At 47.5% G+C, this 13,332-nt stretch overlaps 1 protein-coding gene and 1 pseudogene across 1 annotated transcript in view; one reads left to right on the top strand and one right to left on the bottom strand.

Moving 5' to 3' along the window:
• The window catches only part of LOC120909737, an 857,992-nt gene that overhangs the window by 638,540 nt on the left and 206,120 nt on the right, over nt 1-13,332 (top strand). The gene's annotated exons all lie outside the window — the stretch shown is intronic.
• The window catches only part of LOC120909817, a 41,055-nt pseudogene that overhangs the window by 5,100 nt on the left and 22,623 nt on the right, over nt 1-13,332 (bottom strand).

Here is a 13,332-nt window from a genome sequence, read left to right as displayed (position 1 = left end):
CTGTAACATTTGTTGTGCTGTCTGTGCTCCGTGTTCAGAAGATTTCACCTCACTTTGGGGTTATTAGGGAAACAAGGATTGGTGATAAAGCATCAGTGGAGAGGAGACACCTTTTTCCCATATCAACTCTTACAGGAGAGAATTTCCCTTCCTAGGGGTAGATTTCCTCTCACTTCCTGTTGTCTCCCTCCATTTGTAAGTAGGAGTCGTTTGATGTTCGGATGTTTGAAAGTAGGGGAAAATTGGGCCTTCGGTGTTGGTGGTACCAGAACACTGTAAGCCCTCACCGTTACTCTTGGTGGGTGCAGGAACGGCCCCTGCTGTAAAATATTACAATTCTTGATCTAATTACATGCTCCTGTTGAGCAAAGGCAAGAAAAATTGGGCCTTTGGTGGTGGTGCCACAACACTGTAACCCCTCACAGATTCTCTTGTTAGGCGCAGGAACGAGCCCTGCTGTAAAATTTTAGAGTAAATATTGCAATTACACGTACCTGTTAAACAAAGGCAGAAAAATTGGGCCTTAGGCGGTGGCGGTGGTGGCACAACACTGAAAAGCCTCACAGTTACTCTTGGTGGGCACAGGAATGGGCCCTGCTGTTAAATATTAGATCAAGAATTGTAATTACATGCCCCTGTTAAACAGGGGCAGAAAAATTGGGCCTTAGGCACTGGTACTGGTTCCACAACAGAGCAACCCCTCACAGATACTCTAGTATGAGCGCAAGAATGAGCCCTGCTGCAATGTATTGCATCAAAAATTATAATTACACGCCCCTGTTAAAAAGGGGCAGAGAAATTGAGCCTTAGTCACTGGTGGCGGTGCCCAGAACCAAACATTTTCTTACAAGCTATCAGCATGATCATTGATGAGGAAAAGGATAGTCACTCAGCATCAGCATAGGTAGTCTCCAAGGGATCTAACATTTCAAAAAAATTACTCAGTTACATCAGCATCAGGTGCTTGGTAGCTGGTGTTGATCCAAGCCTGATTCATTTTTATGAAGGTCAGTCGATCGACCGAGTCGGTGGAGAAGCGCACCCTGTGATCGGTCACAAAGCCTCCAGCAGCACTGAATGTGCGTTCTGAAAGAACACTGGATGCAGGACAAGCCAGTAGCTCAATTGCGTACTGTGCAAGCTCTGGCCAGTGGTCCATCCTCAAGACCAAGTAACCCAGAGGATTTTCGGTGGGAAAGGTGTCCAAGTCTGATCTTGCCCCTAGGTATTCCCGCAACATGTAAAACAGACGCTGGTGATGGTTGCTGGAACTGGTCATACCTTGGGGCTGCTAAATAAAAAAATGTCTGAACATATCGGTCAGACAACCTCCTTCTCCACCGCTCCTTCTGTGACTGACCGAAGCCTCAGCAACACATTGTCCAGGACCAGGATTTTGTAACCCCCCCAGTCTCTGGGAACGTGTTGCACAGACCTTTCTGCAAGGCCTCCCGAAGAGGTTTCATCTTCTGCTCCCTCTGTGCCGGCATGATAAGGTCCGCAACCTTATTCTTGTAACGTGGATCAAGGAGAGTTTCCAGTCAGTAATGATCCCTCTCCTTGATACCACGAATACAAGGATCCTTCCGCAGGCTTTTCAGGATCAGGGAGGACATACAACGTAGGTTTGCTGAGGCATTCAGGGCAGAGTCCTCTGGGTCACTGAGGATGACAGGATCCGCAGCCACCTCGTCCCAGCCACGTACAAGTCCATGGGTTTCTTGGGACTGTAATTGATCTCTTGAAGACTGCTGCTGATGCTGAGTGCTAGGCTCCACCTTCATGCTGACACAATCCTCCTCCTCTTCCTGTGTGATAGGCGGGCAAGCAGGAACACTGTCTGGATAAAGAGGGCCTTGAGAGGTAAGGAAATCCTCCTCTTCCTTCCTCTGTTCTGCCTCAAGGGCCATGTCCATTATTCCATGCAGCGTGTGTTCCAACAGGTGGATAAGAGGGACAGTGTCACTGATGCATGCACGGTCACTGCTCACCTTCCTCGTGGCCTCCTCAAATGGTGACATCACAGTGCATGCATCCCTGATCAAGGCCCACTCTGGCATGGGGAAAAAAAAACACGCCCCCTGACCCTGTCCTGCTGCCATATTGGCACAGATACTCATTGATGGCCCTCTGCTGCGTGTGCAGCCTCTGCAGCATGGCCAACGTAGAGTTCCACCTGTTGGGCATGTCACAGATTAGGCGGTTCTTGGGCAGGTTGTATTCCCTCTGGAGGTCTGTCAGCCGAGCAGTGGCATTATATGACCTTCAGAAATGCACAGACTTTCCTGGCCTGCTTCAGGACATCCTGTAAGCCCGGGTACCTGCCCAAGAACCGCTGCACCACCAAGTTAAGGACATGAGCAAAACAGGGCACATGGGTCAGTTGTCCCTGTCGGAGGGCGGAGAGGAGGTTGGTGCCATTGTTGCAAACCACCATTCCTGGGGCTTAAGCTGGCGTGGCGTCAACCACCTCTGAGAGCCTGCCCCTGCAGAGCTTACAGAACCTCTGGCCCAGTGTGGCTCCTGTTCCCCAAGCACACCAGCTCAAGCACCGCATGGCATCTCTTTGCCTGCATTCCTGCGTTGCCCCTTGAACGTCTACGGAGCACCGCTGGTTCCGAGGACAAATCAGCACTGGAAGAGGCCACAGAGGAAGAAGAAAAGGAGGGGGTGGAGGAGAGAGGTGTGTCACAACCAGTAGTAGCATTTAGGAGGCGTGGTGGCGGAACAACCTCCAACACTACTGTACCTTGTCCTGCATCCTTCCCAGCTGCCAGCAGAGTCACCCAATGCGCCGTGAAAGAGAGGTAACGTCCCTGTCCATGCCTGCTGGACATGAATCAGCGGTAATATGCACCTTACCACTGACCGCCCTGTCCAGCGAGGCATGGACATTGCCTTCCACATGCCGGTAGAGAGCCGGAATCGCCTTCCGTGAGAAAAAGTGGCGTTTGAGAACCTGCCACTGAGGTACCACACATTCCACAAACTCACAGAAGGGGGCAGAATCTACCAACTGAAAAGGCAGCAGTTGAAGTGCTAGAAATTTAGATAAGCTAGCATTCAACCGCTGGGCATGTGGATGGCTGGGAGAGTACTTCTTTTGGCACTGCAGCAGCTGGGGCAGGGAAATTTGCCTGGTACAATCTGACGTTGGTGTACCGATAGTAGATTGCCCGCATGTACTTGGCTGTGACACACCTAATTCTACACCTTCAGTCCTATCAGTGCAGGCTTCAGAGAGGACTGAGGGTATAGTGGGGTTGGAGATCCCAGCTGATGAGGGGCAAAGGGAGGTCCGCTTTGTTCTTTGGTGTGGGTCTTTGAGGTACGCTTGCCAACGAACTGCATGGCAGGTCGACATATGTCTTGTCAAGCATGTTGTGTCCAAGCGAGATACGCTTGAGACATATGTTGCAAAATAGCAGCGGTGTGATCTGATGCACTCGTCTCAAAAAAGGCCCACACCAAAGAACTTTTGGAGTAACGTGAGACAGCATCGCCCTGCACATGCGGAGCTCTGCGGTGTGACGCAGTCGGTGTGCTGCCCTTAAGGTGGCCCCTGGAGGGCATCCTGCCTCGTTGGAGATGCGCCTCCTCCTCCTCTCTGGCACCCACGTGGAGTCAGTGACCTCATCATCCCCTCCCTCCACATCACTGTAGCAAACCTGGCAGTATGCTGCAGCTAGGGGAACATGACTGCCAGATTGCTGTCCTTCTTGGGCACCCCCTCTCTCTGGGCTCACGCTACTGCCTTCCTCTAGCTGGGAACCATCATCGGAGCCTTCAAAACGCTGCGCATCCTCATGCAGCATGTACCCAACACTGTGGTCAAACAGTTCAAGGGGACTCCTCAGGACATGGTGGGGCTAGGGAAGGAGTGACCGATGTCATTGAGCAGAGGGAAGAACCTGGGTGAGAGAGAATGAGGACGGCTTGGTCATCCACTCTACAAAATGTTTGGCATGTTGCGGCTCATCACGACTAGCTGCCGAAAAAAAGGATGAGCATGTCCCATGGCCACGTGCTGATGAGGATGCACCGTGTCCACGACGAGCACTGTTGCGAACGAGCGAATATACAATGTTCGAGTCGAACATGAGTTCGACTCGAACGCGAAGCTCATCCCTAGTGAAGACACTAACATGGGGGCTTGGGCTAATTGTCCCTGTATTGTATGAAAGGATTCCTGTGATAATGTGTATTGAAGTTCAGGAGACAGCCAGGCTAGGAAACTCTGAGACAGCCAGGCTGCTAAAAGGAAGTCGGTAATTAGCATGTTAATTAGGTCTGGTCACAGGTGTATTTCCAGAGTAATATGATGCACCTCTTCTTTTGGTGTATAAAACTTGCAGTCTTTTCAATAAAGATGGTCAGTCATGCTTGAAACCTCAAGACAGAGCTTTTTTTCGTTATTGGGGGAGAATTATTCTTATGAAAAAGGAATTTAGGGGTGAGCAGCACTTTCCCCATCCCTTTGTGTCCTTTTTTTCTTTTCTTTTCTTTTTTTCTTTCTTTCTTTCTTTCTTTCTCTTTTCTTTTCTTTCTTTTCTTTTTTTCTTTTTTTCTTTCTTTTTTTCTTTTTTTCATTGAATTATTCTTATGGGTCTTGTTCACCTGGAGTGTCGGTAGCTGCCTTGGTGTTCGGGAATGAAATATCTTAAACAAAGTTAACCCCTTTCATATACGGGGTGTGGTTACAACTCCGATCATACCAAAAACTCCAGAACTTCTCAAACTGCAACATTAAGAGTCCTTCCTTGTCATTTCCAATTCCAGGACCTCGCACTGTCACACCCGTCAGTGGTCATAAAGCTATGGCTAATCAGTGTATATTATATGGGGTAGAGCTGTTAGGACTGTATAGTATCAGGATTATGAAGTTTACAACAGTATATAGTGCAGGGGTCGGGATTATGTAATGTGCAACAGAGTGTATAATGCAGGGGTCAGGGGTATGTAATCTATAACATAGAGTATATAGTGCAGGGGTCAGGAGTATGTAATGTACAACATAGAGTATATAGTGCAGGGGTCAGGACTCATGATATTGGTAATCAGTGGCGGATGAAATGTTTACTGGAGACAAGTTGCAGAGATCCCACACCGCTGCCTCCCATCTCCTGAGACTGCACTCAGTGACTTGGGTCTGAGACTATACAGACATATCCCTCCACCCGGCACAGCCAGCAAATAACAGAGCAAGTAACCCGGGAGAATTGTTCTGTCAGAGATCTCACTAGACCCGGGCATGGGGCAGAAGACCCAAGGTACATACACCAGGTGTCTAGGTCAAGCAAACCTTAAGGTGAAAATCAACATTTTGCTGCCAGCTGAACCCCAGAATCTCCATAAATCCAGTCTAGAGACATAAATTGTGTCTGCAGCACAGAGAAGGAAGGTCGTCCGAGAGAAATACAGGAATACAGGACGGGGAACACAGCTCAGGAAAGTGACCAGGGGATTACAGGCTGATATCACCCAGTCCCCGCCCTACTCTGGACCAATTAGTGAGCAGTATGGGTGGAGGAATGGATTTAGTGTTAATGACCCACCTGTGCTGATCTCTGTAGGAGTGTCCTCCTCTATAAATGTCCCCGTTATTCCATCCTCCTCCATAGACTGCTGATCATCCCTCACACACGTCTCTTCTTCTTCTGATTTCACCTCAAATTCTATATCGATTGGATCTCCACTCTAAACCAAGAGAATGAGAGAGAATATCATCTGTAAGATATAAACTTACATACAAAATCCACACATCATCTCCACCAGTCCATGTTCTAGATGCTCCGCCCCACTGACCTTGTAACAGTGGGGGATGGTGTGACCTTCCTGTGTGGAATCCCGGGAATACAGAGGATGGGGACATCTCTCTGGGGGGTTCCTGGTATTAGGTGGCTCCATCATATCCTTGTGTCCTTCTGAAAACTCCTCCATCCCTCCATACTCCTCATCCTCCTCTTTATACTCTTCTTTACCAACAATATTATCATCCCCGAGGTTTCCACTCTGAATTTAGAATAAAACATTCATTATAATAAACATGTTTGTGTATAAATCATAACAACCAATAATTGTTCCTCATCTACCTGATGATGGTGGGGGATGGTGTGCTCTTCCTCCATCACCCCATCCTCATCATCCTCCTCCTTTATCTCTTCTTTAACCTCAACTTTAGGATCTCTCAGGTCTCCACTCTGAATATAGAATAAAAATGACATCAATGGTAACAATGCAGATAATGTACAGATCCTAATGATACTATCAGTGATTGTTCCTCATCTACCTGATGGTGGTGGGGGATGGTGTGACCTTCCTGTGTGGAATCCCAGGAATACAGAGGACGGGGACATCTCTCTGGTGGGTTCCTGGTATTAGGTGGCTCCATCATATCCTTGTGTCCTTCTGATGGTTCCTCCATCACTCCATACTCCTCATCCTCCTCGTCATCTTCTTTAACAATGATATTATAATCCCCAAGGTTTCCACTCTGAATATATAATAAAACATTCATTGTAATAAACATGTTTGTGTATAAATCAGAACTACCAATAATTGTTCCTCATCTACCTGATGATGGTGGGGGATGGTGTGACCTTCCTGTGTGGAATCCTGGGAATACAGAGGACGGGGACATCTCTCTGGTGGGTTCCCATTACTGGATCCATCTGTAGGAAACACACACACTGACTGAATACATTGTTTCTATGTGTTTATCAGATGATGGGGGATCTAGGTGGAGCCTCCGTACTGCTCTCTCCTTTACAATAAAGTCTCCTCTTACCCGGTGATGTGAGGGGCGGCTGATTGTCCATCATGACGTCCTTGTAGAGATCCTTGTGTCCTTCTAAATACTCCTACATAGGGAAATAGACAGTGACATCACCTGATACTTACAAAGATAGGGATAGGAGATCCCCTTTGTGGACGTCATATGATGGTGTGCGGTATTGAAGTGGTTAATGTAAAAATAGCATCAAAGCACTCACATTGAAATAACTGTATACAGGCATGTGGAAGGGGTCCAGATAACAGTCTATCCTCAGCCGAGATGTATGGTCCCTTACATCTCGGCTGAGGACCCCTTCCACATGCCTGTATACAGTTATTATCCCCCTTCCACATGCCTGTATACAGTTATTATCCCCCTTCCACATGCCTGTATACAGTTATTATCCCCCTTCCACATGCCTGTATACAGTTATTATCCCCCTTCCACATGCCTGTATACAGTTATTATCCCCCTTCCACATGCCTGTATACAGTTATTATCCCCCTTCCACATGCCTGTATACAGTTATTTCAATGTGAGTGCTTTGATGCTATTTTTTACATTAAAGTTTAAGGTTTTCTAAGTGGCGCCTGTTTTCTGTTTCTGTTCCTGTCAGTGGCGGTTGCTGAGAAGTTATGAGGTATAGCGGGGGCAGACTGAGGTGAGTAAGGAGGAACAGATTTGCACCCCTTTTGTTTGGCTTTTAGGGGCTCCTGCCAATGGGCTGAGTTGTGGGAGGTTATATGCCTTGTCAAGCATGCGGTACCCAAATGGCTGGTGTTTTTGCCACGCTCCATGTGCTTAAGACAAAAGATTGCGAATTGCGAATTGCAACAGTGCGATCGGCTGAATATGTGCCAAGAAATGCCAAAAAAGCTGAGCTGTGGAAGTGGGCCGGGAGATAACCTCTCCACAATGTGATGGAATACGGGGGCTGCTCTCTACTATTCCATGATAACTGCCTCGTTGGGGTTGTGTCTAATTCACAATTTCCTACTGTGCTCTATCTGGCACCCAAGTCACGTCAGTGACCTCATCATCATCGCCTCCATCCTCATTACCACTGGAGACAACTTGGCCATATGCTGGCTAAGGCTGGGGGAACATGACTGCCAATTTGTGGACCAGTGCTCTCCCCTCTCTGTAAGCTCATGTTCCTTCCTTCCTCAACCTCAGAACCAACATATGAATCAAGTAATGGCTGTGCATCATCAAGGAGCAAGTGACTGATGCTGTGTTCAAATAACTCAGCTGACTCCTCCATGCCACGACTGGGCACTTAAAGAGGATGTACAGGTACGTGCTTGTGCCCAGCCGTGCCATTCTGCCGACGTATATCTGCAGGAGGCGGTCCTTAAGTGGTTAAACGGTTACTACACTCACACTGACTGAACTATCCCTAGATTTGCCTGACGTTTATGACCAGGTTGTCTGTTTTTTGTATGTTTTTCTGTTTGTTGGTTTGTCTTAAACCTAATAAAAACATCTTTAAAAAAAAAAGAACTATCCCTAGATTCATACTAAACTGACATTCTACACTCAGGGCCGATCCGCCCTATAGGCTCACTATGCAAGCTGCTTGGGGCGCCACAAAGCTGCAAAGGGCCCCCCAAATTACTAGAGGCCCCGACTGGTGAGAAGTCATTTTCGCCCCCTCACCCCGCTGGCTGCATGGGAGAAGAGGTAAGAAGTCAGCACCCCCTGTTTCTCAATTTAATGTAAGATGTCATTTCCGACAGCAGAACACCCCCTCCCCCCGCTTCTCAACTTTCTTTAATGTGACATGTCACTGTCGTCAGCGCCCCCTGCTTAGGGTCCCAGGGAGGTCAGGATTGGCACTGTCTACACTGACAATAGAACCAGAATAAGACACTATAGGACCCTAATGCCTCGTAAACACGACCAGTTTTCCCGTCTGGAAAACTACCACGATAGCTTTTACTGTCTAATAGCACTGAATAGAGCCCTGTTCTATCGATATCACAATACAAATGGCTACTAATGATCCGGCGGGCCAAACACATGTTCGAAAACCCAGATAATTCGACGAACGTGCAAACAGCCGGCCCGAAACGTTCGCCCATCCCTAGTGAGAAAGTGATTGGTGGGAAAGGTGACACATCTCCAAAATGAAGAGAATGTTCCGGCCCTGTAAGTGGGGGAATGTTCTGACCCTGAAGGGGTTAATCTAGGTCTCCACACTATATATGTGTGTATCATCATCTGCTGGAGATAAAAGACGTCACAGTGACTATGGAGGAAGAGGACGGACATGACGGGGGTTACTGGGTGTAAATAGAAGATAAGATCTTATTACCTCCTCTACTGCCGATTCCAAAGATGTCTCCTCACTACTTCCTCCCGACTCACCTCTCACCCGGAACTTCCTGTATGTACCTGACATCACTTCCTGTCTGTTATAGAGACGTCCTGTCTCTATGGTAGACGTGAGATCATCACCCTGTGGCCTTCAGAGGAACTGCAGTCCTGAGAAACATCTCATAGGGGTTGATTTACTAAAGACAAATCGACTTTGCACCTTGCAAGTGCAGCTTAGCTTAGCAAATGAGGTGAAGCTTGACTTTGCAAAGAATACCCAATCATATTCAAGGAAACAAAAAAAATAGCATTTTTGCTTACACATGATTGGATGATGGAAATCAGAAGAGTTTTCTCTCATTTACTATGCTTTGGAGCAACTGCACAGTCTATTAGACTTTAGTAATTTAACCCCACAGTGTGAACCCGGCCTTGTGCTGTGTGTATGTAGGGCATGTTCCCCTTTTCATTGGGCGCCAAGTGTGTGTCTCATGAGAGGCTGCCCTGTGGTGGGTTCTTCTGGGTTACGTTGGGCACCTTGAACAGGCTCACTCATCTTACACAGGGGGTAAGTTTGCTCATCAATGCCCCCGTACAAGAGGAAGGGCACTTTTAGGGATAACTCAACCTTAAAGGCAGATCTCCAAATCTAGAGATGGTCGTACACCGTGTACACTTGAACAATAAACTGTCCTCCAGTTATCGCTCTCGTCCCCGTGTCAATGTACACCTTCACTATCACAGCCACATTTAGGAGGGACACGCTGAGCCTATCCACCTGTCCGGCTACCTCACTCCCAGCAACGGAATGGAGTCCCACGATCACCTAGCACTGACTCCACACACACTCTGTTATCTCTTCTTCCATACCTAGTGCCCAGGCTGGGAACTTCTGACCGCTGATCCGCTCTTGTTGCTATGGGAGACGGACCGCCAGGCCACTTGTTAAACCTCCATCACCCCTGGTAACCACTAGACAAGTGCAATTTGTATCTGTCCGAATATAAATTCTGACTGATTATTGGTTGTTCAGAGATACGATTGTATCCGAATCCCAGAATAAAATAGTAATGAATTTAAAATGTATTTCATCCCATACATTCATTTTCTAACTAATTCCAAATTTTTGGAATGATTTGAATTCGGATCAGTCGGAAAATGATTTGCATCTCATTTTCAAAAGACACACTATGGCTTTCAGAAAATGACTTGGAGTGTTTTCTTTCCAAAATTGAGTAAGTTTCCACTGCCATGCTCCAGGACCTCCAGAAATGTGATAGGTAGTCAGGAAATGAGACGCGTTAATCATGGGATACTCCTTGAAAGCCCAAAGGTGCTCCTTGGATTTTGGGCCCCTCTATGTGGTTAGGCTTTGAAAAAGTCTCACATGTGTGGTATCCCCGAACTCAGGAGGATATGGTTGGCATAGTCCTAATACTCTACTTTACTTGACCATTGGACTCTATATACAGGGCTGTATCTGATATACTCCTGATCACTGCACTCTATACACAGGGCTGTATATGATATACTCCTGACCACTGCACTCTATACACAGGGCTGTATATGACATTTTCCTGACCACTGCACTCTATTCAAAGGGCTGTATATGATATACTCCTGACTAGGGATGTCCCGATACCGATACTAGTATCGGTACCGATACCGAGCATTTCCCCGAGTACTTGTACTCGGGGAAATGCTCAGATACCTGGGCAGTCAGGGTGATCGGTGCGGCAGGGGAGTTGCAAGCACTAATATGCCCCCTTTTCAGCTGCTTTAGTTAAAGTTATACAGCGGTGATCCGTGCTTGTAACTCCCCCCCAAAGCCACACCGATCCCTGCTGACTGTCCCTGTGCTACTCTCCCCCTCTGTGCCCATGCTGTCCCCCTCTGTCCTCCGTGCTGTCCCGCCTCCGTGCTCCGTGCCCAGTGCTGTCCCCCTCTATGCTCTGTGCCCAGTGCTGTCCCCCTCTGTCCTCCGTGCTGTCCCCCTCCATGCTCCGTGCCCAGTGCTGTCCGCCTCTATGCTCCGTACACAGTGCTGTCCCCCTCTGTCCTCCGTGCTATCCCCCTCCATGCTCCTGACCCAGATTCCAGACACTTACCATGAGTCACACAAATACATTTACCTGTACTAACCTGATAGCACACTAGAGGGTGCTACATTTATATAATACTTTCCTGACATTTAGGCCCCATTCACACTTGTGCGACTTGGGACTGCACTACTTTGGTCCAACTTTGATGCGACTTGAGGTCTATAGACCTCAAGATTACACGGACATTGCTTCAAGTAAACTAAGGGTGCGATACAGATGTAACGATGGTGGACTATAACTAATATTGTGCGCTTTCCCGGCCATTCTTCATCTATAGTTATATCTCTCTAGTACCGAGTGTCAGTAACAGTTATCATATCTGTGAGCCCAACCAAATGGATTGTGGGACTAGTAGTCTTTCTGACTGGCGATTCGATTGCATAACCATACCCCGGGACTACACATCCCAGGGGTCCTTTCTACCATTCGAGGAGACTTCTATCAGGAACTATAAAAGACACTGGAGCTCCGTCCTACGGTCTCTTCTTCCTGGGCCTTGCGTAATGCACGCTGCGGCCTACCACATGGTGTTCAAGTGATTCCAGCTCGGCCTCGGAAAGTCAAACTTTGCTTGATTTTTATTAGACACCAACTCAGCAGCTCGACACTACGTTCGTCCACACTCCGCATCTGTGGGTCATCGCTGGCAGCTTCATGGATGGATGTTCCTTCCCGGATCTGCAGTCTAGTCGTTGGTGAGAGGGCAATTGCCCATCTTCTGCAATATTTCCCTGGTTACCTTACTGGAACACCGTGTACAGACACCTTTACCTTGGGAACACTTTACTGAACTTCTATTTGAACACTGTACATAGACACCTTTACCTACAACCATTTCTACGGAGTACCGTTAGCCTGTTTAAGCCATTCGGGTTGTTAATACATCACTGTGCCTTATTGGGTAAAATCGAATGAGCTCCAACTGCCGGTGAAGACTATCGGGTCTGCATCTCGGACATTGCTGTTGTTACTAATTAAAGGGCCCTAGACTATCCTTATTCTGCCTGATCTCTCATTAGGATATAAAGGTTGCATAGGTCGGCCTGGGGTTCCCCTTTAGAGTGAAAAAACCTGCAGTAAAAACACTTAACCCTTTATTGTCCTACAGGTCATGCTTCAGGTGGCTTCTCATTGTACATACATGTGTATTGTATCTTCATACCGGTGAACGGTTCTTAAGCTGTCTTTTGGGGAATTCCTCTAGCGAGTCTGGGCTGTTATCCAGAGCTCGGTTGATCTATCGCCCTCCTTTGTAAATTAACACTACGTTGCCTACTCCAGTAAAAGCTGAGATAACATAAACATATTGACTTGTGTGACATGTCATTTAAAGGTGTCTGTGGAAAGATGTCTGAACCCAGAGTGTCAGGTGGGTTGGAAGGTTCACAGGGTCAGGTGAGCAGGTAAATCCAAGAAGTCCTCAAGGGGGCCGTGCTACACATAGAACATTTCTAACCCAAGTGTCACAAGCATTCATCCAGCCGTGATAAACTTTGGACAAAACTTAACACAATGATTTCCTATGATCATCAGCCCCATCTAGTGGCCATAATGGGACATGTTTCCTGAAATACCTCAATTAGAAAAAAATGCAAAAAACAAAACAAAAAACATTTTGGCCACTAGATGGCTCTGACAATTATAGAAAATCACTGAGTTACCGTAATTAAAATAATTGTCATGGATATGCAATAGTCTCTGGCAGCTTACCTTGCTCTCATGTGTTCATCTTAGAGGCCAGGCCCCCTCACCTGGCTTCCTTTATCTTCTTCCTCCCTGTATGACTCCACCCCAGGCCATTCCAGGAACTCTAGATTAACCAGTGCATTGCAGGTCTGCATTGCTGATCAATGTTGTGTGTTAGCATTGTGTTCCTGCTTGCCGTGTGCTACGTTACTATCTCTGTGTACTGACTTTGGCGTGTCTACGACTACTCCTGTTTGCCTGTGACCCTGACCATTTGGCCTGTCCCTTGGTTACCCTTGTCTGCCTTTTCCCCCGACCTCGGCCTACCCATCACCATCCCTTGTGTCCTCAGTGACTGCTTCTCCTCTCTCCCTACGGAGCGTGACCTGGGGGACAGCAGGGGCAGCGACCTGGGTTCAGTTGCAGCGAAGGCCATCCTCACCACTAGAG

The sequence above is a fragment of the Rana temporaria genome, chromosome 8 (assembly GCF_905171775.1).
Source record: "Rana temporaria chromosome 8, aRanTem1.1, whole genome shotgun sequence".
NCBI classification, from domain to species: domain Eukaryota; kingdom Metazoa; phylum Chordata; class Amphibia; order Anura; family Ranidae; genus Rana; species Rana temporaria.
Note: the sequence above shows the minus strand (reverse complement) of the source record. Positions and strands in the feature narration are given on the sequence as shown.